Source organism: Hyperolius riggenbachi, chromosome 1 (genome assembly GCF_040937935.1).
Source record: "Hyperolius riggenbachi isolate aHypRig1 chromosome 1, aHypRig1.pri, whole genome shotgun sequence".
Classification (NCBI taxonomy): domain Eukaryota; kingdom Metazoa; phylum Chordata; class Amphibia; order Anura; family Hyperoliidae; genus Hyperolius; species Hyperolius riggenbachi.
Window position 1 is genome coordinate 333,455,401 of NC_090646.1, and position 24,785 is coordinate 333,480,185.

A 24,785-nucleotide genomic window follows, 5' to 3' on the forward strand; every position below is an offset into this window, starting at 1 on the left:
TATGGGCCCTCAGTGTAGCTTAGCCAAGTATAGGAGTCCTCAGTGTAGCTTAGCCAGGTATAGGGGCCCTCAGTGTAGCTTTGCCAGGTATAGGAGTCCTCAGTGTAGCTTAGCCAAGTATAGGAGTCCTCAGTGTAGCTTAGCCAGGTATAGGGGCCCTCAGTGTAGCTTAGCCAAGTATAGGGGCCCTCAGTGTAGCTTAGCCAGGTATAGGAGCCCTCAGTGTAGCTTAGCCAAGTATAGGGGCCCTCAGTGTAGCTTAGCCAGGTATATGGGCCCTCAGTGCAGCTTAGCCAAGTATAGGAGCCCTCAGTGTAGCTTAGCCAGGTATAGGGGCCCTCAGTGTAGCTTTGCCAGGTATAGGAGCCCTCAGTGTAGCTTAGCCAGGTATATGGGCCCTCAGTGTAGCTTAGCCAAGTATAGGAGTCCTCAGTGTAGCTTAGCCAGGTATAGGGGCCCTCAGTGTAGCTTTGCCAGGTATAGGAGTCCTCAGTGTAGCTTAGCCAAGTATAGGAGTCCTCAGTGTAGCTTAGCCAGGTATAGGGGCCCTCAGTGTAGCTTAGCCAAGTATAGGGGCCCTCAGTGTAGCTTAGCCAGGTATAGGAGCCCTCAGTGTAGCTTAGCCAAGTATAGGGGCCCTCAGTGTAGCTTAGCCAGGTATATGGGCCCTCAGTGCAGCTTAGCCAAGTATAGGGGCCCTCAGTGTAGCTTAGCCAGGTATAGGGGTCCTCAGTGTAGCTTTGCCAGGTATAGGAGTCCTCAGTGTAGCTTAGCCAGGTATAGGGGCCCTCAGTGTAGCTTTGCCAGGTATAGGAGTCCTCAGTGTAGCTTAGCCACGTATAGGAGCCCTCAGTGTAGCTTAGCCAGGTATAGGGGCCCTCAGTGTAGCTTAGCCAAGTATAGGGGCCCTCAGTGTAGCTTAGCCAAGTATAGGGGCCCTCAGTGTAGCTTAGCCAGGTACATGGGCCCTCAGTGTAGCTTAGCCAAGTATAGGAGCCCTCAGTGTAGCTTAGCCAGGTATAGGGGCCCTCAGTGTAGCTTAGCCAAGTATAGGAGCCCTCAGTGTAGCTTAGCCAGGTATAGGGGCCCTCAGTGTAGCTTTGCCAGGTATAGGAGCCCTCAGTGTAGCTTAGCCAGGTATATGGGCCCTCAGTGTAGCTTAGCCAAGTATAGGAGTCCTCAGTGTAGCTTAGCCAGGTATAGGGGCCCTCAGTGTAGCTTTGCCAGGTATAGGAGTCCTCAGTGTAGCTTAGCCAAGTATAGGAGTCCTCAGTGTAGCTTAGCCAGGTATAGGGGCCCTCAGTGTAGCTTAGCCAAGTATAGGGGCCCTCAGTGTAGCTTAGCCAAGTATATGGGCCCTCAGTGTAGCTTAGCCAGGTATAGGGGCCCTCAGTGTAGCTTTGCCAGGTATAGGAGTCCTCAGTGTAGCTTAGCCAGGTATAGGGGCCCTCAGTGTAGCTTTGCCAGGTATAGGAGTCCTCAGTGTAGCTTAGCCAAGTATAGGGGCCCTCAGTGTAGCTTAGCCAAGTATAGGGGCCCTCAGTGTAGCTTAGCCAGGTACATGGGCCCTCAGTGTAGCTTAGCCAAGTATAGGAGCCCTCAGTGTAGCTTAGCCAGGTATAGGGGCCCTCAGTGTAGCTTTGCCAGGTATAGGAGTCCTCAGTGTAGCTTAGCCAAGTATAGGAGCCCTCAGTGTAGCTTAGCCAGGTATAGGGGCCCTCAGTGTAGCTTAGCCAAGTATAGGGGCCCTCAGTGTAGCTTAGCCAAGTATAGGGGCCCTCAGTGTAGCTTAGCCAGGTACATGGGCCCTCAGTGTAGCTTAGCCAAGTATAGGAGCCCTCAGTGTAGCTTAGCCAAGTATATGGGCCCTCAGTGTAGCTTAGCCAAGTATAGGAGCCCTCAGTGTAGCTTAGCCAGGTATAGGGGCCCTCAGTGTAGCTTTGCCAGGTATAGGAGTCCTCAGTGTAGCTTAGCCAAGTATAGGAGCCCTCAGTGTAGCTTAGCCAGGTATAGGGGCCCTCAGTGTAGCTTAGCCAAGTATAGGGGCCCTCAGTGTAGCTTAGCCAAGTATAGGGGCCCTCAGTGTAGCTTAGCCAGGTACATGGGCCCTCAGTGTAGCTTAGCCAAGTATAGGAGCCCTCAGTGTAGCTTAGCCAGGTATAGGGGCCCTCAGTGTAGCTTTGCCAGGTATAGGAGTCCTCAGTGTAGCTTAGCCAGGTATAGGGGCCCTCAGTGTAGCTTTGCCAGGTATAGGAGTCCTCAGTGTAGCTTAGCCAAGTATAGGAGCCCTCAGTGTAGCTTAGCCAGGTATAGGGGCCCTCAGTGTAGCTTAGCCAAGTATAGGGGCCCTCAGTGTAGCTTAGCCAAGTATAGGGGCCCTCAGTGTAGCTTAGCCAGGTACATGGGCCCTCAGTGTAGCTTAGCCAGGTATAGGGGCCCTCAGTGTAGCTTTGCCAGGTATATGGGCCCTCAGTGTAGCTTTGCCAGGTATAGGAGTCCTCAGTGTAGCTTAGCCAAGTATAGGAGCCCTCAGTGTAGCTTAGCCAGGTATAGGGGCCCTCAGTGTAGCTTAGCCAAGTATAGGGGCCCTCAGTGTAGCTTAGCCAAGTATAGGGGCCCTCAGTGTAGCTTAGCCAGGTACATGGGCCCTCAGTGTAGCTTAGCCAAGTATAGGAGCCCTCAGTGTAGCTTAGCCAAGTATAGGAGCCCTCAGTGTAGCTTAGCCAAGTATAGGGGCCCTCAGTGTAGCTTAGCCAAGTATAGGAGCCCTCAGTGTAGCTTAGCCAGGTATAGGGGCCCTCAGTGTAGCTTTGCCAGGTATAGGGGCCCTCAGTGTAGCTTAGCCAGGTATAGGAGCCCTCAGTGTAGCTTAGCCAGGTATAGGGGCCCTCAGTGTAGCTTAGCCAAGTATAGGGGCCCTCAGTGTAGCTTAGCCAAGTATAGGGGCCCTCAGTGTAGCTTAGCCAGGTACATGGGCCCTCAGTGTAGCTTAGCCAAGTATAGGAGCCCTCAGTGTAGCTTAGCCAGGTATAGGGGCCCTCAGTGTAGCTTTGCCAGGTATATGGGCCCTCAGTGTAGCTTTGCCAGGTATAGGAGTCCTCAGTGTAGCTTAGCCAAGTATAGGAGCCCTCAGTGTAGCTTAGCCAGGTATAGGGGCCCTCAGTGTAGCTTAGCCAAGTATAGGGGCCCTCAGTGTAGCTTAGCCAAGTATAGGGGCCCTCAGTGTAGCTTAGCCAGGTACATGGGCCCTCAGTGTAGCTTAGCCAAGTATAGGAGCCCTCAGTGTAGCTTAGCCAGGTATAGGGGCCCTCAGTGTAGCTTTGCCAGGTATAGGAGTCCTCAGTGTAGCTTAGCCAGGTATAGGGGCCCTCAGTGTAGCTTTGCCAGGTATAGGAGTCCTCAGTGTAGCTTAGCCAAGTATAGGAGCCCTCAGTGTAGCTTAGCCAGGTATAGGGGCCCTCAGTGTAGCTTAGCCAAGTATAGGGGCCCTCAGTGTAGCTTAGCCAAGTATAGGGGCCCTCAGTGTAGCTTAGCCAGGTACATGGGCCCTCAGTGTAGCTTAGCCAAGTATAGGAGCCCTCAGTGTAGCTTAGCCAAGTATATGGGCCCTCAGTGTAGCTTAGCCAGGTATTGGTGCCCCCAGTGTAGCTTAGCCAGGTATAGGAGCCCTCAGTGTAGCTTAGCCAGGTATAGGGGCCCTCAGTGTAGCTTTGCCAGGTATAGGAGTCCTCAGTGTAGCTTAGCCAGGTATAGGGGCCCTCAGTGTAGCTTTGCCAGGTATAGGAGTCCTCAGTGTAGCTTAGCCAGGTATAGGAGTCCTCAGTGTAGCTTAGCCAGGTATAGGAGTCCTCAGTGTAGCTTAGCCAAGTATAGGGGCCCTCAGTGTAGCTTAGCCAAGTATAGGGGCCCTCAGTGTAGCTTAGCCAGGTATAGGGGCCCTCAGTGTAGCTTAGCCAAGTATAGGGGCCCTCAGTGTAGCTTAGCCAGGTATTGGTGCCCCCAGTGTAGCTTAGCCAGGTACATGGGCCCTCAGTGTAGCTTAGCCAGGTATTGGTGCCCCCAGTGTAGCTTAGCCAGGTATAGGAGCCCTCAGTGTAGCTTAGCCAGGTATAGGGGCCCTCAGTGTAGCTTTGCCAGGTATAGGAGTCCTCAGTGTAGCTTAGCCAGGTATAGGGGCCCTCAGTGTAGCTTTGCCAGGTATAGGAGTCCTCAGTGTAGCTTAGCCAGGTATAGGAGTCCTCAGTGTAGCTTAGCCAGGTATAGGAGTCCTCAGTGTAGCTTAGCCAAGTATAGGGGCCCTCAGTGTAGCTTAGCCAGGTATAGGAGTCCTCAGTGTAGCTTAGCCAAGTATAGGAGCCCTCAGTGTAGCTTAGCCAGGTATAGGAGTCCTCAGTGTAGCTTAGCCAGGTATAGGAGCCCTCAGTGTAGCTTAGCCAGGTATAGGGGCCCTCAGTGTAGCTTAGCCAAGTATAGGGGCCCTCAGTGTAGCTTAGCCAAGTATAGGGGCCCTCAGTGTAGCTTAGCCAGGTACATGGGCCCTCAGTGTAGCTTAGCCAAGTATAGGAGCCCTCAGTGTAGCTTAGCCAAGTATAGGAGCCCTCAGTGTAGCTTAGCCAGGTATAGGGGCCCTCAGTGTAGCTTTGCCAGGTATAGGAGTCCTCAGTGTAGCTTAGCCAAGTATAGGAGCCCTCAGTGTAGCTTAGCCAGGTATAGGGGCCCTCAGTGTAGCTTAGCCAAGTATAGGGGCCCTCAGTGTAGCTTAGCCAAGTATAGGGGCCCTCAGTGTAGCTTAGCCAGGTACATGGGCCCTCAGTGTAGCTTAGCCAAGTATAGGAGCCCTCAGTGTAGCTTAGCCAGGTATAGGGGCCCTCAGTGTAGCTTTGCCAGGTATAGGAGTCCTCAGTGTAGCTTAGCCAAGTATAGGAGCCCTCAGTGTAGCTTAGCCAGGTATAGGGGCCCTCAGTGTAGCTTAGCCAAGTATAGGGGCCCTCAGTGTAGCTTAGCCAAGTATAGGGGCCCTCAGTGTAGCTTAGCCAGGTACATGGGCCCTCAGTGTAGCTTAGCCAAGTATAGGAGCCCTCAGTGTAGCTTAGCCAAGTATATGGGCCCTCAGTGTAGCTTAGCCAGGTATAGGAGCCCTCAGTGCAGCTTAGCCAAGTATAGGAGCCCTCAGTGTAGCTTAGCCAAGTATAGGAGCCCTCAGTGTAGCTTAGCCAGGTATAGGGGCCTATATTTGGCAGCAGATGCACACAGTATTCCCCCCCCCCCCACACACACACACAGTGTGACATGAAAGCCCCCCTCCCCACCCCAGTATATTTGGCAGCAGATGCACACAGTATCTCCCCCCCACACACACACACACACAGATACACAGGTACCCACATTTATAAACTTAACCCCACTAGCACTTAACACCACTAACCCCCCCCCCCCCCCAACGATCGTTCTCCCCCCCACACAGCACATGGCTTCTAATATTAAAACACTAAATCCCCTTCCCCCTGCACATACCACTACCCCGCAGTAAGAATCTACTCGACCTCAACAGCGACCGACCCGACCTCAACAGCGACCGACCCGACCTCAACAGCGACCGACCCGACCCACCACGTAATGTGCCCACCTCAAAGCCTCTCCGGCGCGTCTCACAAGACAAGATGGCGGTCAAGTGTCGGCCTCGGCGCGTGATTGTAAGACCCGCGGGACCTGGGGGGGGCGTGGCCACAACTCCTGCCCATCAGAGAGCAGGGAGAGGAGAAGCTCACAATTGGCTCCTCTCCCCTTCAGCCACACCTCTGTGCTGTCAGCCGCGCCTCTCCCCTCAGTGTGCTGGGAAGCATTTTCTGACAGCCGCGGCCATTTTCTGACAGCCACGGCTGATTAGTTGCAATGCGCGGCTGGTGTATCAAACAACACAAAAGGCCGCGATATTTGTCAAGACGCGGCCAAGAGGCCGCGATCTACCAAATAGGCGGTCGCGATCTACCGGTAGATCGCGATCGACCTATTGAGCACCCCCGCTCTTCTGCCTCTGTAATTTGCAACAGTGCTGTTTCCTTTGTGAAGACAGAAGCAAAGAAAGCATTTAATAACTTTGCCTTACCTTGGTCATCCACCATTGAGTTCCCACCCTCATCCTTTAGGAGTCCTATACAGTCAACCTTTCTTTTTTTAGAGTTGATGTACTTGTAAAACTTTTTTGGGTTAGATTTGATATCCCTAACGATTTGATTTACAGCTTCGATCTTTGCCAGCCTAATTTCTATTTTACAATTTTTATTGCACTCCTTATAATTGCCTAATGCAGCCTCGGTCCCCTCCTGTTTTAGGACCTAATAGGCATTCTTTTTCCTCTTCATTCTATCCCTAACCTTTCTATTCATCCATAGAGGCCTTTTTTTATTCCTAGACATTTTGTTTCCATATGGGATATACATACTACAATATTGATTGAGAATAAGTTTAAAAGCTTGCCATTTCCCTTCAGTGTCCCCCCCTTGTAGTACATTATCCCAGTTCACCAAACTTAGTGCCTGCCTAATTTGATTGAACTTTGCTTTTCTAAAATTCATAGTTTTAGTGGTCCCGCTGCCCCGTGGCTTATCAGTCACCAGATCAAACGTTATCATGTTGTGATCACTATTTCCCAAATGTTCTTGAACCTGCACATTTGATACATTATCTGGTCTATTAGAAATGATCAGGTCCAGTAACGCATTCCCCCTAGTTGGTTCTGTTACCATTTGAGTCAAGTAATTGTCCTGTAGTGTTGCCAGAAATCTGCTGCTTTTACCAGAATGGGTATAGGGTATAGGGTATCATTTTAATAGTAAAAAGCGAGAAAATAGAATTTGGGGTGTTTGAGATCTGAGGCATATGACATTTGAATTTTTTTTTTTGCGGCAAACTGAATCAGAAACAATAAAATTGATATTTTCATATCCTTTGTACCAAAAACAAAACACTTGTAAAAAAATAATTGAAAAGAGAATACATAAATAGTTACTTTAGGGACTAAGGGCTTGATTCACAAAAGAGTGCTAAACACACAAAGGGAAATACTCACTTCCCAAACAGTTCTCTGCTGCTTATATAAAGCCTGCAGGCTGCTTGTAAGCCAATAAGAAGTGCACACACACGTTACACCTAGTCTGCAGTAATCAATTAAGCACAGGCTGAGCAAATTCAGCCAGTCGTTGGAGAGGGTTTCAGTTGCATATAGACAATGGCTACATGGCCAGCAGGGGGCACCAGCGTGCAGGATATTCCCTCTCATCTGCCCCCCTCCTAATTAAACTGCATGGGAATCTACAATAAAATTAAAAACAATGGTGCACAAGCCAGCCTGGGGCCCCGGGAACTCTCACTGCCCGGGGCCCCAGAACCAGCATGCAACACCATATGTGAGCGCAGCCAAGCCCTGGGGCTACTACTCCCAGGAGCCTGTCCCCAACTGCTCTGAGACTTACCAAACACACAAAGGGAAATACTCACAAAAGAGTGCTAACTGATAGCACGGGCGTTTCTGTGTTTGAATTTTGGCGCAAAATGATAACTTTTGCGCGCAGATGTGAATTTCCGCACTACACCGATATCGTTTGCGTGCGAAAGTTCGCGCATTATTGTTTTGCGTGAAATTTCGCAATCGCAGGAGCATGTTAGTCAAACAGGAGCTGTCTTTAGTAAACCCTTGCTGATGCTGAGAAATAAGATTATTTTCTACTATGAAGTCATGTATAGTATCTCTTAGTAACCCCTCAAATAGTTTGCACACAACTGATGTTAAGCTTACAGGTCTATAATTTCCTGGATCTGATTTTTTGCCCTTCTTAAATAAGGGGAAACATGGGCTGTATGCTAATCTACAGGAACTCTGCCAGTTAAAAGAGAGTCACAAAAGATAAGATAAAGGGGTTTATTGATAACGGAACTTAAAGAGAAACTCCAACCTAGAATTGAACTTTATCCCAATCAGTAGCTGATACCCCCTTTTACATGAGAAATATAATGCTTTTCACAAACAGACCATCAGGGGGCGCTGTATGACTGATTTTGTGCTGAAACCCCTCCCACAAGAAGCTCTGAGTACCGCGGTACTCTGGGCAAACTGCCACAATGTAACAATGTTCACAGACAGGAATTAGCTGTTTACAGCTGTCTCTAACAGCCAAAACAGCTAGGAGCAGCTACATAACCTGCCCACAGTAAAAATGTCACCATGTTATACATGTCAGAATGTAAATCGAGGAGAGGAAAGATTTTACAATAAGCAAACACTGACTAAATCATTTATACATAATTATGGTAAAAAATGAAGCACTTTTTTTACTACATTATTTTCACTGGAGTTCCTCTTTAATTCCCCTTAAGGACCCGAGGATGTATGCCATCCGGGCCAGGTGTCTTGTCTATTTTTCATTTATTTCGTTTTGCCTTCCTGTGTTAAGTATTTATTATTACAATTGGAAGATTGAGACTCTTCTGCATCTGTAATTTGCAACAGTGATGTTTCCCTTGTGAAGACAGAAGCAAAGAAAGCATTTAATAACTCTGCCTTACCTTGATGTTGACAAAGATGTGAAGTTTCTCTTGTATTTATGGTGTACATTTTGTTTGCTGAAGTGAGAAGATTCAGCCATGTTGAATGAAGTCTCCGTGTTGCTTACACTGACCATTGTATTTACTCTGATAATATGTGCATGTCGGCATACAGACTGAAATGTCAAGTAGGATTTCCCCCATCTAACCTCAGGGCTTCCAGTTAGATAAACAGTCTAGTTTCATGATTTTTTTACTGAACATGAGACCATAGTAGTTGTGGTAGACAGTTAACGGTGCTTATTTTAGGCCAGATGCATCCCTGTTCCTCTTTCAGAGATCACGTACTGTATAGTTCCTCAATAAATCACCTGTGGGGTGGAGATTTTCATTTACATACGGGAGGAGAACTAATTATTGATCTGTGATTGTTTTTTGTAATAATGACAAATATCCTGGCCAGCCCCAGGGAGTGTATGTTTTTGCATATTTGTAACCCTATAAAATCAGCTGTGTGCCAACCTTCTGTAGCATTACTTCAATGATGCCTGTATCAACGGTCCTTGATACATAAATAAACGTGTTGTCAATTTGAAGAGGTGTGTCTGAGTCTTAACTGTCCTTCACAACTTTGACAGTTCTGGTGGAGAATGCGGGCACCTTTAACAACAGATTGACTTTGTGGTACACCTCTGGAGGGACCCTGGAAATCTTGAGGAGCGGAGCTTTGGAGACAACCGTGGAGAGGTCCAGGTATCAAATCTCTAGACAGCGCTGCAGCTGGTGAGACTTGATCACCTAGTTGATATGTGCACCTCCCTGCTCGTTGCAAACCTACTCCTCTCAGCAGGGTTTCTGTGAGGACCTCCTGTGACAACTTATTCCAGATATGTGGTATGTCATCTTATATTTTATACTCTTTATGAAAAGGTGGGGGGAAAGGCTGCGCATCCCTAAACACATGCTGCAATTGAATGGTTAATCGCACAGGCATACACCGCCTCTGCTAGACTGAAAAATGCATGCCCTGCATCCAAGACAAGTGCTAACATTTATTAAACTAGGAGGAACTTTAGCTTCCAATATGGTTTGCATGCAAACTATATTATACTAGACACTTGCGCCACTCTGGGCAAGTGACCTAACCTAAATTTAAAACCTTGGGAGCAGCTAAGCAAAAAAAATGTGTAACTTACATTTGGTTGAACAGCGAGGAGAATGCCAACGCATACCACTAAGGCTGCATCCGAAATGACCACCAGCTCAGTGTGCAGCACCTAAATAGATTTTCTGCACACTTTGCATTCAATTCAGATGCAATGCAAAGTGTGCATAAAATCTATTTAGGTGCTGCACACTGAGCTGGTGGTCATTTCGGATGCAGCCTTAGTGGTATGCGCTGGCATTCTCCTCGCTGTACTCTTTATGTCTATCATCTCTTCTTGTTAACTAATTTGTTACTTGATATCTAACATCTGTGTTATTCTTGATGTATGTCGTCCCTTCTTTTAACTAAGTTGTTGTTTGACATAAAGCATAAGTTCTGTAAGTGACCAAATTGTATTGCTGTAGTATAGGTAGCCAGATGACCCCTCCCCCTTCCCTCTAGTATAGGTAGCCTGACGACACTCCAAGTATAGTTAGCCAGATAACTCCTCCCCCTTTCCCTCCAGTATAGGTAGCGAGATGACCCCTCCCCCCTTCCCTCCAGTATAGGTAGCCAGATGACCTCTCCCCCCTTTTCCTCCAGTATAGGTAGCCAGATGACCCCTCCCCCTTCCCGCTAGTATATGTAGCCAGATGACTCCCTTAATCCCTCCTTTTCCCAACCTACTTCAGTATAGGTAGCCAGCTCACCTTCACACTGCAGCAGCCATCAGTGTCACTCATTTCTCTGCTTGTCTCCAGTGCAGAAGCTTCCTCTTCCTTTCCGTCTCCAATGCTGCCCAAGTCTATAGCCGCCGGCCACAATGCAAACGTGCACAGAGAGCAAGGTGGCTGCTGCACAGGCAGCTAGCAGCAGAGTACCGTGGTCAGGCGCTCACCTGATCTCCCTGTATTGCAGCATTTGCAAGCTTGCAAATGCTGCACCAGTTTAGCCTGCTGCTGTGGTGCCCCTGCTCCTGTGGTGCCCTAGGCCATGGCCTAGGTGGCCTTGGCCTAAATCCGGCCCTTTCTATAAGAAGGGGTTCCAGGCATGCTCATGGTGTTTCACTTCATTAGAAAAAGTGCCCTGTATAATTGAATATTTGGTCAGGAGACTAACCTTTGGTATTCCCAACACTTCTCTAGACTTCCCTCTAGATTGTAAGCCTTTGGGCAAGGTCCTCCTCCTTTTGTGTACTACCTGATCATGCACCTCCATTACTGTAAACCCTTGCTATGCATTTGAGTGAACCTAACTTGCCTAATCTCCATGCTCCATCCAGTGACTGACTAAGCATTACCTGGTACTTATACTATGGTGTGTGTGATCTGGTTTTCTTGTATTCCTGTATTGTCATATTGCTGTTTGTCACCCTTAAATATTGTCTGTAACCTAAATCAATGTCCAGCGCTGCGTAATATGTTGGCGCTTTATAAATACAATAAATAATAATAATAATAGACAAACGTAGACAAATTGTAATAAGGCCCTTCATACCACGCCACCCAGGCAGCTTTAAATTTCCCTTATACTCAACACCCTGGGAGTGAGAGGAACTGGGCATCAAATTTTAAACAAAGCCCGAGTCAATTGTCCAACGTGATCTAGTCAGCCCAACACTAAGTGCATCTTCGGGCCACCCTGTTACTCAGCCGGCAGGGGAGCAGGAGCAGGTGCCAGAGAGTTCAGAAAGCTAGCCTGCATTAGTGTCTGGCTGAGCGGGTATGACTGCATGTCAGAAACTCTCCTCTTGATCAAATGAATGTAAATTTATCACAGTGTTTTGTTATTTGCCCTGTGAGGGATTGTGATATACTGATCTATTGTCTGGCTGCTGCAGTCAGCAGTTTAATCATTCTGATAGTCTGGTGGTGTTATACTTGGTGAAAGAATCTGTGTTGTACTGATTTGGTTGATGTATATGGTTGGTGTACTCAAGCTGCATTAGAGGAGGCTTTGAGGTTTGGCTTTGAGGTTCGTCCATTGGGGGAGGATCTTCCAGACCACGAGAGTGAAGTATCCGTTCAGCCAGATCCAGTTTGTTGCCAATCAATACTGTAGTCTGGAATTCATGGGGACTGCGATGCACACCAGACCAATGCCTGCCAGACATGGTTGGGCGACCTGGTGAGCAGTAAGACCAGACGTAGGGTTTTGCTGCTTCCCAGGCCACTCAAGCAAACAAGTGAGAGCTTTGTGGATCCTCACTGATGCTGGTCCTCTGCAGGCTACTCAGGCAACAAGAGTGAGAGCTTAGTGGATCCTCACTGTTGCTTGATAGTCTGAGTGGGGCTTTGCAGACCATTGTGTAGTTCATGCGAGGATTGGCAGGATTGGCTGACCCTTGTTGTGTCAATAAGTGTATTGCACAGGAGCAACAGAAAGAGAGTCTGTTGCTCAGGTTTGCTCCCACCTGAAACCAGAGGAGTGGCCACCTTTGGTGTGAGAATTGCGTGGAATTCATGGGTGAGCACATAGTCTATATAATGGGGAACTCAATTTCACGTAAGTGAGAGTCAAATCGTGGAGAGCCACAGTATTTGATCCCTCGAGAGGAAATGTCTGACAAATATGGACTATGGGTTTCACGGTATCTAGAGGATTGAGAGAGATGGACTAACCTCAACTATGTGAAGGAGGGTACTTTTAAGCCTAAAGTTTGGGAAAATCTGTGGGAAACACATAAAACCAGAATGACTCGCCCAAACGAGCGAGAGGCATGGGGTAGATGGATGATGGAATCCATCCGTAGATCAGAGGATGTTAACATATTAACAATAACACAGCAGATGCTACTGGCAAAACCAGAAATAGACCTAGCACAGAGGGGTTGCAACAGTCAGAGGAGGGGGATGTGTTAGAAATGGGAGCACACCAAGCCTGGTCAGCAATCATAGGCACCTTCATGAGTCAGCTGCTGCAGCACCTCTTGGGAGAAGCGCAACTGAAACACAGCCTTTAGCTGACTCCACGGAAAAAGGGGAAATACAAGTTCACAGTGTTAGAAGGCTGTGACAGGCTGTGTAAAGGTGGGTACACACATCAGATAAATGTCTTTGGAAACTGAAAGATCACAGACCAATTTTACCCCCTTCCATGTAGTATGAGAGCCATACTCTACACAGTCTATTCTATTTTCATCCTGGTATGACTCTTTGCTTCAATGGAGGAAATCAAGGAACCTTTCCTGACTAAGGCTACATACATACTTGAGATAAAAGTCTTTGGAAAAGGCAAGATTACAGACCAATTTTACCCCATTTAATGTAGTATGAGAGCCATACTATACACAGTCTATTCTATTGAGCTGAACTCCCCATCAGATAAAAACCTTTGCAAGATCCTGCACACAAAGATGCTGCACACATTCAAAAGATCAGTATCTGCAAAAGATCTGTTCCTGCAAAATGCATTCATAGTCTATGATATCTGCAGATCCTCATACTCACCTTGTTTAACAGACATTCATCTGCGTATCTGACAATCATCTGCAGATCTGAAGATCCATCCTGGGGGATCTGATCTGCAGATGAATGTCTGTTAAACAAGGTGTGTATGAGGATCTGCAGATATCATAGACTATGAATGCATTTTGCTGGAACGGATCTTTTGCAGGAAGAGATCTTTTGCAGATACTGATCTTTTGAATGTGTGAAGCATAAGAAGCAAGGATGCCGGCACTGCAACATATACAACACAGCAGTTGGAGGGGGAGAGAGGGGGGCAGCACAGTCACAGGCTAGGTATGCAAGCAAGGGGTCCTCAGCATGCTCAGGCAAAAGCAGTGTCTATATTGAAAAGGAAAGGAGAGAGCGCCGGCATTGCTGTCAATCCTCTTTTATTCATAAGTCCATAACATAAAACTAGGCTTAATTGCATATAAAATCATGGCACATACCATTAGTGACTGTGGATGCAGTTGGTGCGTGGGGTGTTGAGCCTTACAGCTGTTTCTCGCGCCTGCGCTTCTACAGAGGCTGCCTCTGTAGAAGAGCAGGCGCGCGAAACAGCTGTAAGGCTCTACACCCCACGCACCCACTGCATCCACATTCACTAATGGTATGTGCCATGATTTTATATGCAATTAAGCCTAGTTTTATGTTATGGACTTATGAATAAAAGAGGATTGACAGCAATGCCGGCGCTCTCTTCTTTTCTTTTGAATGTGTACAACATCTTTGTGTCCAGCATCTTACAAAGGTTTTTATTTGATGGGGAGTTCAGCTCAATAGAATAGACTGTGTAGAGTATTGCTCTCATACTTCATGGAATGGGGTATAATTGGTCTGTGATCTTGCCTTTTCCAAAGACTTTTATCTCAAGTGTGTATGTAGCCTCACCCTGAGGGAGACACAATAATGCTCCCCCAAGGTGCAACGCCTGACTCGGAGTTTTGCCAAGAGGGCGGCTCTGAGGAGGGTGAAGATTATAACTCTACTACACATACGCTACAGTGCCATAGGTGAGATAGCTGGGGGCCCACCAAAGGACCAATAGAAACTTTTGATATAAATAGTTCACAGGTATGAACTAGAGGAGGGAGTGACAAAGATGTGAAGTTTCTCTTGTATCTATGGTGGACATTTTGTTTGCTGAAATGAGAAGATTCAGCCATGTTGAATGAAGTCTCCGTGTTGCTTACACTGACCCTTGTATTTACTCTGATAATATGTGCATGTCGGCATACAGACTGAAATGTCAAGTAGGATTTCCCCCGTCTAACCTCAGGGCTTCCAGTTAGATAAACAGTCTAGTTTCATGATTGTTTATCAAACATGAGACCATAATAGTTGTGGTAGACAGTTAACGGTGCTTATTTTAGGCCAGATGTATCCCCTTTCAGTGATCACGTATAGTTTCTGAATAAATCACCTGTGGGGTGGAGATTTTCATTTACATATGGGAGGAGAATTCCAGGAATATGGAGTTAACTGTCTGTTGTCTGCACTAATTATTGATCTGTGATTGTTTTTTGTAATAATGACAAATATTCTGGCAAGCCCCAGGGAGTGTATGTTTTTGCATATTTGTAACCCTAAAAAATCAGCTGTGTGCCAACCTTCTGTAGCATTACTTCAATGATGCCTGTATCAACGGTCCTTGATACATAAATAAACGTGTTGTCAATTTGAAGAGGTGTGTCTGAGTCTTAACTGTCCTTCACAACTTGGACAGTTCATTTGTAAAACTTTTTTGGGTTAGATTTGATATCCCTAGTGATTTGATTTTCAGCTTCAATCTTTGCCAGCCTAATTTCTTTTTTAAAACTTTTATTGCACTTTTCATACAGTAATTGTTTAATGCAGTCTCGTCCCCTCCTATTTTAGGACCTTATAGGCATTCTTTTCCCACTTCATTTTATCTCTAACCTTTCTATTCATCCATAGAGGCCTTTTTTTATTCCTAGACTTTTTTTTTCCATATGGGATATACATACTACAATATTGATGGGCAGCACGGTGGCGTAGTGGTTAGCTCTCTCGCCTTGCAGCGCTGGGTCCCTGGTTCGAATCCCAGCCAGGGCACTATCTGCAAAGAGTTTGTATGTTCTCTCCGTGTCTGCGTGGGTTTCCTCCGGGCACTCCGGTTTCCTCCCACATTCCAAAAAATAACATACGGATAAGTTAATTGGCTCCCCCTAAAATTGGCCCTAGACTACAGTGCGTACACTACATAATATAGACATATGGCAATGCTAGGGATTAGATTGTGAGCTCCTTTGAGGGACAGTTAGTGACAAGATATATATATATACACTGTACAGCGCTGCGTAATATGTCGGCGCTATATAAATACTAAATAATAATAATAATAATAATAATAATAATAATTGATATACAATATTGTTTGAGAGTAATTTTAAAAGTATTATCTTATGCCTATTTGGTTATTATTTAATTATTCATGTATGCCTATTTGGTATGTCCATTTTCTATCACTATTAATAGAGCAAATTTTGAACACTAAAAATATATGGTTATAAAGCTCCACTGCCTGCTATTTGCTGCCAATGACTGTCGCCACAGTTTGATTATGTAAGACCATGGAAAAGATTGGCAATGATCCCTGAATTTTCTATTTGTCATCTTACAGTACTGAGTTAGAAGTGAAAGTCTTGTACTCCTGTAAGGAACAGGAGGAGCGATCTGAGTGGCTGCAGAAAGATATGCAATTGATTCTGAGTGATGTTGGTCCTGCTCCAAGATGCAAGCCACTCTGGCTGGTTAGGATATGAATCTAGAGCAAGAGAAAGAAAGGAGCGCACTCAGGGTGATGTGTAAATCAGGGCTAGCCTGCCAAGGAATATTCCCACCTGATGGTGTAGCTAGACAGCCGCTATGGGTATACCAGCATATGGTTTTTGTCCCTTTAGGCCTGTGACCTGGCTCTCCCAACTACCCGGTTTGCCTGATGAAAGGAAGCTTCCTGAACTGTTGCTGAAAACAGGATGTACCAATAAATGAATCCTAGCATAAAGACTTATGGTTACTAAGCCGCGTTTTTACTCACGTCATTAACCCACACTCAATATATTTATCAATATCTTTATCCAGGCTCAGCCACACACTACCTGTTACATGTCCGGATATACTGAGCTGATTGGACTGTCTATGGACTTATGTGCAGAGTTTTGTGTATACATGCCAATTGCACTCCCTCTTTTTTGCCATTTACTTACATTGGGACTATGGACTTTGCTGATTCTTATCGGAGAGCTTTAATGTTATGAAATATTGCTTTGTATGTAGTTACTGTAGTAGATAGCCTCATTGTAAACACCAAGGTAAAATGTCTATGTAAATTGTATATATATTTTTTGATTGCATTTAGGTGGTAAAGTGTTTGTGCCTTAATAAGTCCCAATATCTATGAATATACAGTATAGTGTTATGATTGTTTTAAACCCCATTTCCTACTTTGCACAACTATATGGTTACTTCCTGTGTTCCAGCATGGTTCTGCCACTCCAGGAAGCTCCTAGTTGCCTGCCGCGACGTCATCCTGGGTGAGTCACGTGTGCCAATGCTTTGGCATGCACACGTGATCCCTCCGCCACATTATTAAGTTTGATGCTATACACCGCAACAGCACTGGAGTTTCCCAGCCTCTCTTGAAAAAGCAGCGTGACTGCCATGATACTGGTGGAGACGTCTGCCAGGGGGCTCCCTCCTCTCCTGCCAGCCTACCTCCAGTGCCTCCTCCGCTTGGGTATTGTATTGTGCTTTCTTGACAATATTCCTTGGCAGGCTAGCCCTGACTTACACATCACCCTTAGTGAGCTCGTTTCTTTCTCTTGACCTAGACTCATATCCCAGTAATGATCATCCAGGGACTTACATAGACATTTTTTGTGGAAAGTAGTACAGTAGTACATTTTTTGTTTCTCAGTTTATTAGCAGGAATGGGGGCCTAGGGTTAGACCCTATATATCTTTATTGCTTACTGGACCATATGCAATTCACTTTTTCACCTGAGTTTTCTCCTACTTGTTGTTTTCACAACTTGTAAATAAAAAGCTTTTTAACCACTTCCCCAAGAGGTGGATTTACCCCTGAAACACCAGAGCAATTTCACCTTTCAGCACTCCTTCCATTCATTCGTCTATAACTTTATTATTACTTATCGCAATGAAATGAACTATATCTTGTTTTTTTCACCACCAATTAGGCTTTCTTTAGGTGGGACATTATGCCAAGAATTATTTTATTCTAAATGTGCTTTAATAGGAAAATAGGAAAAAATGTGGGGAAAAAATCATTATTTTTCAGTTTTCGTCCATTATAGTTTTTAAATAATGCATGCTACTGTAATTAAAACCCATGAAATGTATTTGCCCATTTGTCCCGGTTATAAAACCGTTTAAATTATGTCCCTATCACAATGTTTAAAAACATGCAAAAGAGAGAGCGCTCTGAGTGACAAATAAATAAGAGCATCCACCCTGCCAAGGACAGGTCTCACCTGTTCAGAAATGGCTGCTCGTAGGACACAGCCTCTGATAGCGTTTGTCCCTTTAGGGGCCAGGGACCAGGCTCACGATCCAGCTCCAGGCGGGGAATCCGGAGGGCCACCAGGGAGTCACGGTCTCAGTTAGGACCCTTCCAGGGAGGCTGTAGGCAGGCCAAACGTTAGATCCTGGCGCACGCTCAACCTTGCGAGACCAAACGGGAGTGAGCGGCGTCTATGCGATGTCAGTAGCGTACTGAGTAGTATTGTGCGGCTAGCAGATATAACCGCTGACTTGCCGCAAATAAAATAGAGAGTGGTGGGGTAGTAAGGTATAAAAGGGGGGCTTATTTATTAGTAAAAACAACGCATTTCTCAGAGAAAACGTTCTCTGTTTCATCAGGCTAAAATAAAACAAGATGGCGGCATCTCTTTTTATAGGAAATGCTAAACATTGGTTCTTTGGGATTGGCCAATCCACATTACATGGGCAGTACTATGCAAAATAGTGTGAGGTCATAAAGGTGGTGCTAATGATGTAACTTCCACTAGGTGGAGTATGTAAATGAGAAGGAGGAGTTAGAAAACTGCTCCTTTATCACAATACTATGAAGATCACTGAATAAAACAATTGAAAGTTGTATATATAGCAGTAAGGTTTTTTAGAAAGGATCTTCTTAATTTAAATTACTCGATCTTAAGAGGAAAGTAATATTGAAATTTCCCAATAATCAGTCACCATAATGGGGTACCATTAATGGTTCCCTAGGGTATATATAGATAAAGAAAGGGAAGTGGTATAATGTGAATTTGCTCACAATTTCACATGGTTACAAACAAAACATGCATCATGCACACAGATCCACATATATATGTATATGTAGCATGTGGGTTTGCCTACCAATGGCTGTACCCCACAGCCACACATACCTGTTGTTCACAATCAAATCTTCCATTATATACTTTGTAAATAAAGAGGGGAGGGGAATAAAATAGGAACCAGACCAGAAAGATTGATTGTCATCAAATATAAAGTGTATGCATTAATATCCTATATCCCTATTAAGGAATATATGGGGCCTGACCCACAAAAGAGCACCAACTCCCAGCACGGCCACCCCCCACATGAACCCCCGCACCGCGCGACCGCTAACCCCCACGCGAAACAACAAAGGCCCCGCGCGCAGACGCGAATCCCCGCGCGAAATTGACATCGCTCCCACGCGAAAATTCGCGCAAAAACGACATCGCCCCGCGTGAAAATCCGCAACCGCGCGCAACGCGAAAACCCGTGCGAAGACGGCCGCGCCAAGAGCCAGCACCCCCCCGCGAACCAAGCCCACAATGTCCCAGCTAGTCTGTACCTCCTAATGTATTTCCTCTAAGCATTTATTAAGGCCATCTGGTTCTAGTGTCCCCAATTTGAGTATCCAATATGATTCCCTCCTACATAAGGTGCGAAATCTTTCATGTTTATTGGCCATAGGAATTTGTTCTATAATTGTAGCTTTTAGAAGGTTATAATTTTTTCCATGAACCAATAAAAAGTGATTTGAAACACTATGCTTGCTCTCCCCCTTTTTATGTTAGATCTATGTTTATTCAGCCGAGTTTGAAATTTTTGGGAAGTCCTTCCTATGTAGAACAAATTGCAAGGACAGGTTAGTAGATAGATGACGTAGGTGCTCTGGCACGTTACATAAGATTTGATTGTATAGTGTGTAGATCCTGAGTAGGCCCCATATATTCCTTAATAGGGATATAGGGAACTGTCTACATTCTCGATTTGCATTCCTATCACAATGTTTGGCGCCAATATTTTATTTGGAAATAAAGGTGCATTTTTTTCAGTTTTGCATCCATCCCTAATTACAAGCCCATAGTTTATAAAGTAACAGTGCTATACCCTCTTGACATAAATATTTAAAAAGTTCAGTCCCTAAGGTAACTATTTATGTTTTTTTATTGTATTTTTTTTTTTAATTACAAAAATAAATAAATTGGGGAGTGTGGGAGGTAATGAGTTAATTTTATTGTGTAAAACGAATGTACTTGTATATGTAAAATGCTTTAGGGTGTAGTTTTACTATTTGTCAAAGTGAGTCTTTGTTCATGCGACCTGTAAGCGTCCGGAAGGACGCTTACAGGAAGCACTATGAGGTTGGGAAAATCACACTGATCGCGCTGTTTCTCATAGAAGCAGCAGATCATTGCGGGGGCTTAGATCAACGAACGGGAATGGATTTTCCCGTTCATTGATCTCCAGGCGAGCGGGCAGCGGCGTGCACGAGCAGCAAAAATCAATTGCATATGGCCCCCTGTGTGTATAAAAAAGTAAAAGTACATGCAGCTTCATTTCCTATGAAAAACATTACAATGGATGAAAATGCAGATTTACATCCTTTTAAGAAGAAACTAGTGATGTGTTTGAATATGACAGTCAAAAATAACCTGCAGACATGGGCCCATATCCTATTAACTTTTCTCCTGGTTTTCTCCAAGGAGTTATTTTCAAACAGTCGCCGTTCACCAGTGAGCTACTTTCCTATAGGGCCATTATTTGACCCTTCATGCTGAAGTCAGGTGGGACAGGATGACTAATCTGACCCTCCCTATAAAAGGCATGGTCCTGGATGCCATTTTACAGTCTGTCTTAGTCAGTGTAGGGAGAGGAGATACTGCTACAGATACAGGGACAGTGTTAGATAGGCTATATTGTGATGTGTAGATGCTTCCTAGGTGCACTGCTACTTGTAGTGCACCAGCTAGGGACCCCCAATAGTCCTTTTTTAAGATTCATCCTGACCACAAAAGTAATTTTGTGTACTGACATTGACCCTGCTGTGTGCTGTACTGATAGTTTGTTGTTGCATTGTGGTGTGTGTTGTAGCAACACAAAACCTGTATACAGTTATACAGTGTAGTGTGTGGCTGGCTGCATCACTGTTCTAGCCCCCTTTCACTCTCCATAAATGACTGATTGTCACTGACCCCTACACAGCATCCAACACCGGTGTAACCCAACTGTGTGTTAATTTCAGTCATATCAGTATACACATATACAGTCAGTGAGTGTTTTTTAAAGAAAAAATAAAATATTTGGTGTCCTGCACATTTTTGTTCTATTTTATTGATTATTGACTAGCATACTGTAAGTAGTTACAACAAAACACCTTACTGTGCAATTGTGCATTACTTTCAGTCATATCACAGTCAGAGCGTGGTTAAATAAAAATAATAATTTACAATGTTCTCATTTACTAATTGTTGATTAGCATATCTTGTTACAACAACACACCTTACTGTGCGACTGGGCGTTACGTTACTCTCAGTCATATCAGACTATCAGTGTGTGGTTAAAAATAATGTGTCCTGCACATTTTTGCTCTCACTTACTGATTGTTGCTTAAGCAGAACGGACACAACACTAGGAGTAGAGACAACTATACGCCCAACTTACCAAAGAAAAAAATTGAATGCATTCAAAATGTAAACAAATAAAAAAAAATTAAATATATAATGCCTGATATTTCAGGTTTCAGGTCCGTCTTATGGCCCATACTCACGGGCTACAAATGTCGCCGCAACACGCGGCGCGCGCGTTGCGGCGACAGGTCGCCCGTGAGTATGAGGCGTTGCACGGGCGCGCACCCCGAACTGTCGCTCGTCGCTGCTGTCGCCAGGTGATTGGCGTGGTCAATCGCCTGGCGACAGTTGCCGCCGCAACTGTCGCTAGTCCGCGTGGGTATGCGGACTAGCGACAGCAACAACCAGGGAATACCTTCATCTTCCGGCGGGGGGAGGAACAACAGCGACAGCTTCCGCCGCATTAGTTGCCAGGTCCCTCTGTCGTGTGTATGCGGAGGGACCTGGCGACGAGCTGTCGCCAGCCTGACGCGCACACGCTCCCGTGTGCTAGCGACAGGCCAGAATGTTGAGTATGGGGCATTACAGTGGAGGCAACTAACAATGTTTACTCTGCCGCTTTCTCCTGGTGCATGCTACAGTGCCTGCAACTAACATGTCATTTGATGACTTACTGGTGGCTGGATAGTCTAATGGTTAAGGGCTCTGCCTCTGTCACAGGAGACCAGGGTTCGAATCTTGGCTCTGCTTGTTCAGTAAGCCAGCACCTATTCAGTAGGAAACCTTAGGCAAGTCTCCCTAACACTGCCTATAGAGTGTGTCCTAGTGGCTGCAGCTCTGGCGCTTTGAGTCCGCCTGGAGAAAAGCGGGATATAAATGTTAATCTTTCTTTTATCTTTTAATCTTACTGTAATATATTAAAAAATGTTATAGATAAAACCACATATTTCAGGGCTCTTTGAGGACTGACGTTATTTTCCGGTTGGCAGGTTGGCATGGTGTGGCAGTTGCGTGGAGTTTCTCGCACCACACATTTTTCAGGCTTACAGTCTATTCAATTACAATGATGTAATTGAAACCATGACATATTTGAAATTACAAATTTTGATGGAATACAATTTTTAAAAATGATATCCATCTTTCCATAGTTAGTTGTATTACACAGGACGACACTTTCCCCAGTGTCAGCAGCTCCATTTAGCAGAATGAAGCTGCTGACTTTAGGAAAAAGTCGCCCTGTGTAATACAATGTAACTATGGAAAGATGGATATCATTTTAAAGCTCTCTTTCTCCTCTTTCTAGCGACACCTAAACCGTCGCCCTATGCCTTTTAGTTTTCTCTATTTTCACGATTGAAATCGCGGCCACGGCAATTTCAATCGCGAAAATAGCAAAAACTAAAAGACGTAGGGCGGCGATTTATATATCGTTGGAAAGAGGAGAAAGAGAGCTTTAAAATGATATGCCTCTTTCCATAGTTTCTGCACTGCTCGGAGTCCCTTTAAGTCAGGCAGGAAAGATAATGTGGCTGTGTAGAGTGAAGTCATTGGAAACGTGGTAGGTTCAGTTGAAATATTTGAAATGTTGAAATGCAAGGTCACAAACACTTTCAAAATGTAATAGATAAATTTGTAATGACACGGATTTCTGGTCTCTGCAAAAGTGGCTGCAAATAATTTTTTTAAGGCACGTAACCACAGTGGCAATACTAAAGACCTTTATTTGAAAAATCTAGAAACCATATAGGATTTTTGGCATTCAGGCATAAAAAAAGCCTCTGAGTAACATAAATAATATTTACGGAATATTTCACCCCTTGATCCATCTCCGCCATGCCACTGCCCGGGTTTTGGTACACTTTGTACACATTTCTTAATGAAATTGTGGCTGCAGAGATGCCATGAATGTTTCAGAAGTTTGTCTACCATTAACACTACGTTTCATGGCTTTTTCCTACACTGGAAGCAGTAGGGAGGGGGGTGACATAATTCCTCCCTCCCTCCTCTGCCTCCTTGAAGTGTTGGAGAAGCGGTGGGGGTGTAATCACTCTCCTGATCGCTCGCTCCATGCCTCATGTTCCCCGCCGGCAGCTGCTTCCTCTCCTCTCTCCTTCCTGTATGACATGTAGTAATCACTGTGTCATACAGAGATCAGGAGAGGGAAGAGAAGCCTGCTGCTGGAGGGGACACCGCATGGAGCCAGTGATCGAGTGAGTAATTACACACCGCACCGATGCGCTCCAGCATTGTAGGGGGCCACAGGAGGTGGGCCCATGTGGAGGGAGGGAGGATGATGTCGGCCTTCCTCCCCGCAGTGGACCCTATACCTGCTACCTATACTGTGGGCTCCTATATCGGCTACCTATGCTGGGGCAACTATACCTGCTACCTATACTGGGGTACCTATACCTACTACCTATATTAGGGCACCTATACCTGCTGCCTATACTGGGACACCTTTACCTGTTACCTATAATGGGTCACATATTCCTGGCTCCCTATACTAGCTGCACCTATATCTGGCTACCTATACTGGCTACCTGTGCTAGGGGCATCTATTCCTGGCTACATATACTGGCTTCACCAATATCTGGCTTCCTGTACTGGCACACCTATTCCAGGCTACCTATACTGACTGCACCTATATTTGGCTACCTGTACTGGCACACCTATTACAGGACAGGAAAAGATGGCTATCAATACATATCTAGTATTGTTGGATTCAGCAGAATCAGTACTTTTACAAACAGTAACATTTTTGTCAGTAAATGTAATTTTTCTTTGAAAAAAAAAAAACACAGCAGAATTTATTATTATTTATTTTACTTTTTTTTAACATCTCATTTAAATATATATATATATATATATATATATATATATATATATATATATATATATATATATATATCCAGAAAAAGTAAAACATTTTGCTTCAGGGTTCAAGCCCAATTCGTTAAAGAAAAAAAAAATGTAATATGTCCTATTTCATATAGGTTTTCTTGTCAAAAATACTAAGTAAACCTAATGAGTGCAAAATGTCTAAAAACTGCTTGGCAGTAGATGTTCGTGTTAAGGACAAAACGGCTGGCAGTCAATGGGTTCAAGCAACCGGTTCCTGAATGTTCGCGGTAATATTCGCTAATGTGTTTATGAACACGAAATCGTGATGTTCGACCATCCCTGCTTACCAATGAAATCTATTTAAAACTGCCAACATGCAAGAAAATACTGAAAATTAAGTAGATATTACTCTATTACCAACTTTCTAATACTTTTCAAATGCTAAAAGCTGAAAATTATTTTTTAGATAAGATGAAAAATTCCTGGAGGAAAACTCAGGAGAAAACGTTAATTGAATACGGGCCATGGCATTTTCATTTGCCACTGTAATCTGCCAAGCACTTTCAGCCAACTTATCATCCACAGATTTCTCTACAGACAGTACAATGTCTGCTGAAACAGAACTTTGCATCTGAATAACAAGACTGGCTGGAAGGTAAAATGTTTAACTTACAGCATACTATATTTCAGCACTTTATTCCCCTATTTTCCTTGCGTTTTGCCTTAATAATACGTTTATTCTTGTCAATTCACAACATTTAAATGAAAACAGCAGGGCAGACAAAAATGAAATAATTCTTACTTTTAGTCTTGTTCTTGAGCTTTTATTTCTGTAATTTCTTTTTTCAACGCACATCAGGTCTTTTGCCCTATTCTGTTGGATCTCACACATTTCTTATGTCTTCACCTTCATCAGATTAGTTAGTTCTTCCAGCCAGAGGTT

General features: G+C 44.8%; 1 long non-coding RNA gene across 1 annotated transcript in view; it reads left to right on the forward strand.

Moving 5' to 3' along the window:
- Positions 1–24,365, forward strand: part of LOC137510564 (uncharacterized) — a 135,261-nt gene extending 110,896 nt beyond the window's left edge. Inside the window, exon 3 of the long non-coding RNA XR_011020505.1 lies at positions 24,309–24,365. This is a non-coding gene — a long non-coding RNA (uncharacterized lncRNA). The remainder of the gene's footprint in view (positions 1–24,308) is intronic.
- Positions 24,366–24,785: the final 420 nt, after the last annotated feature.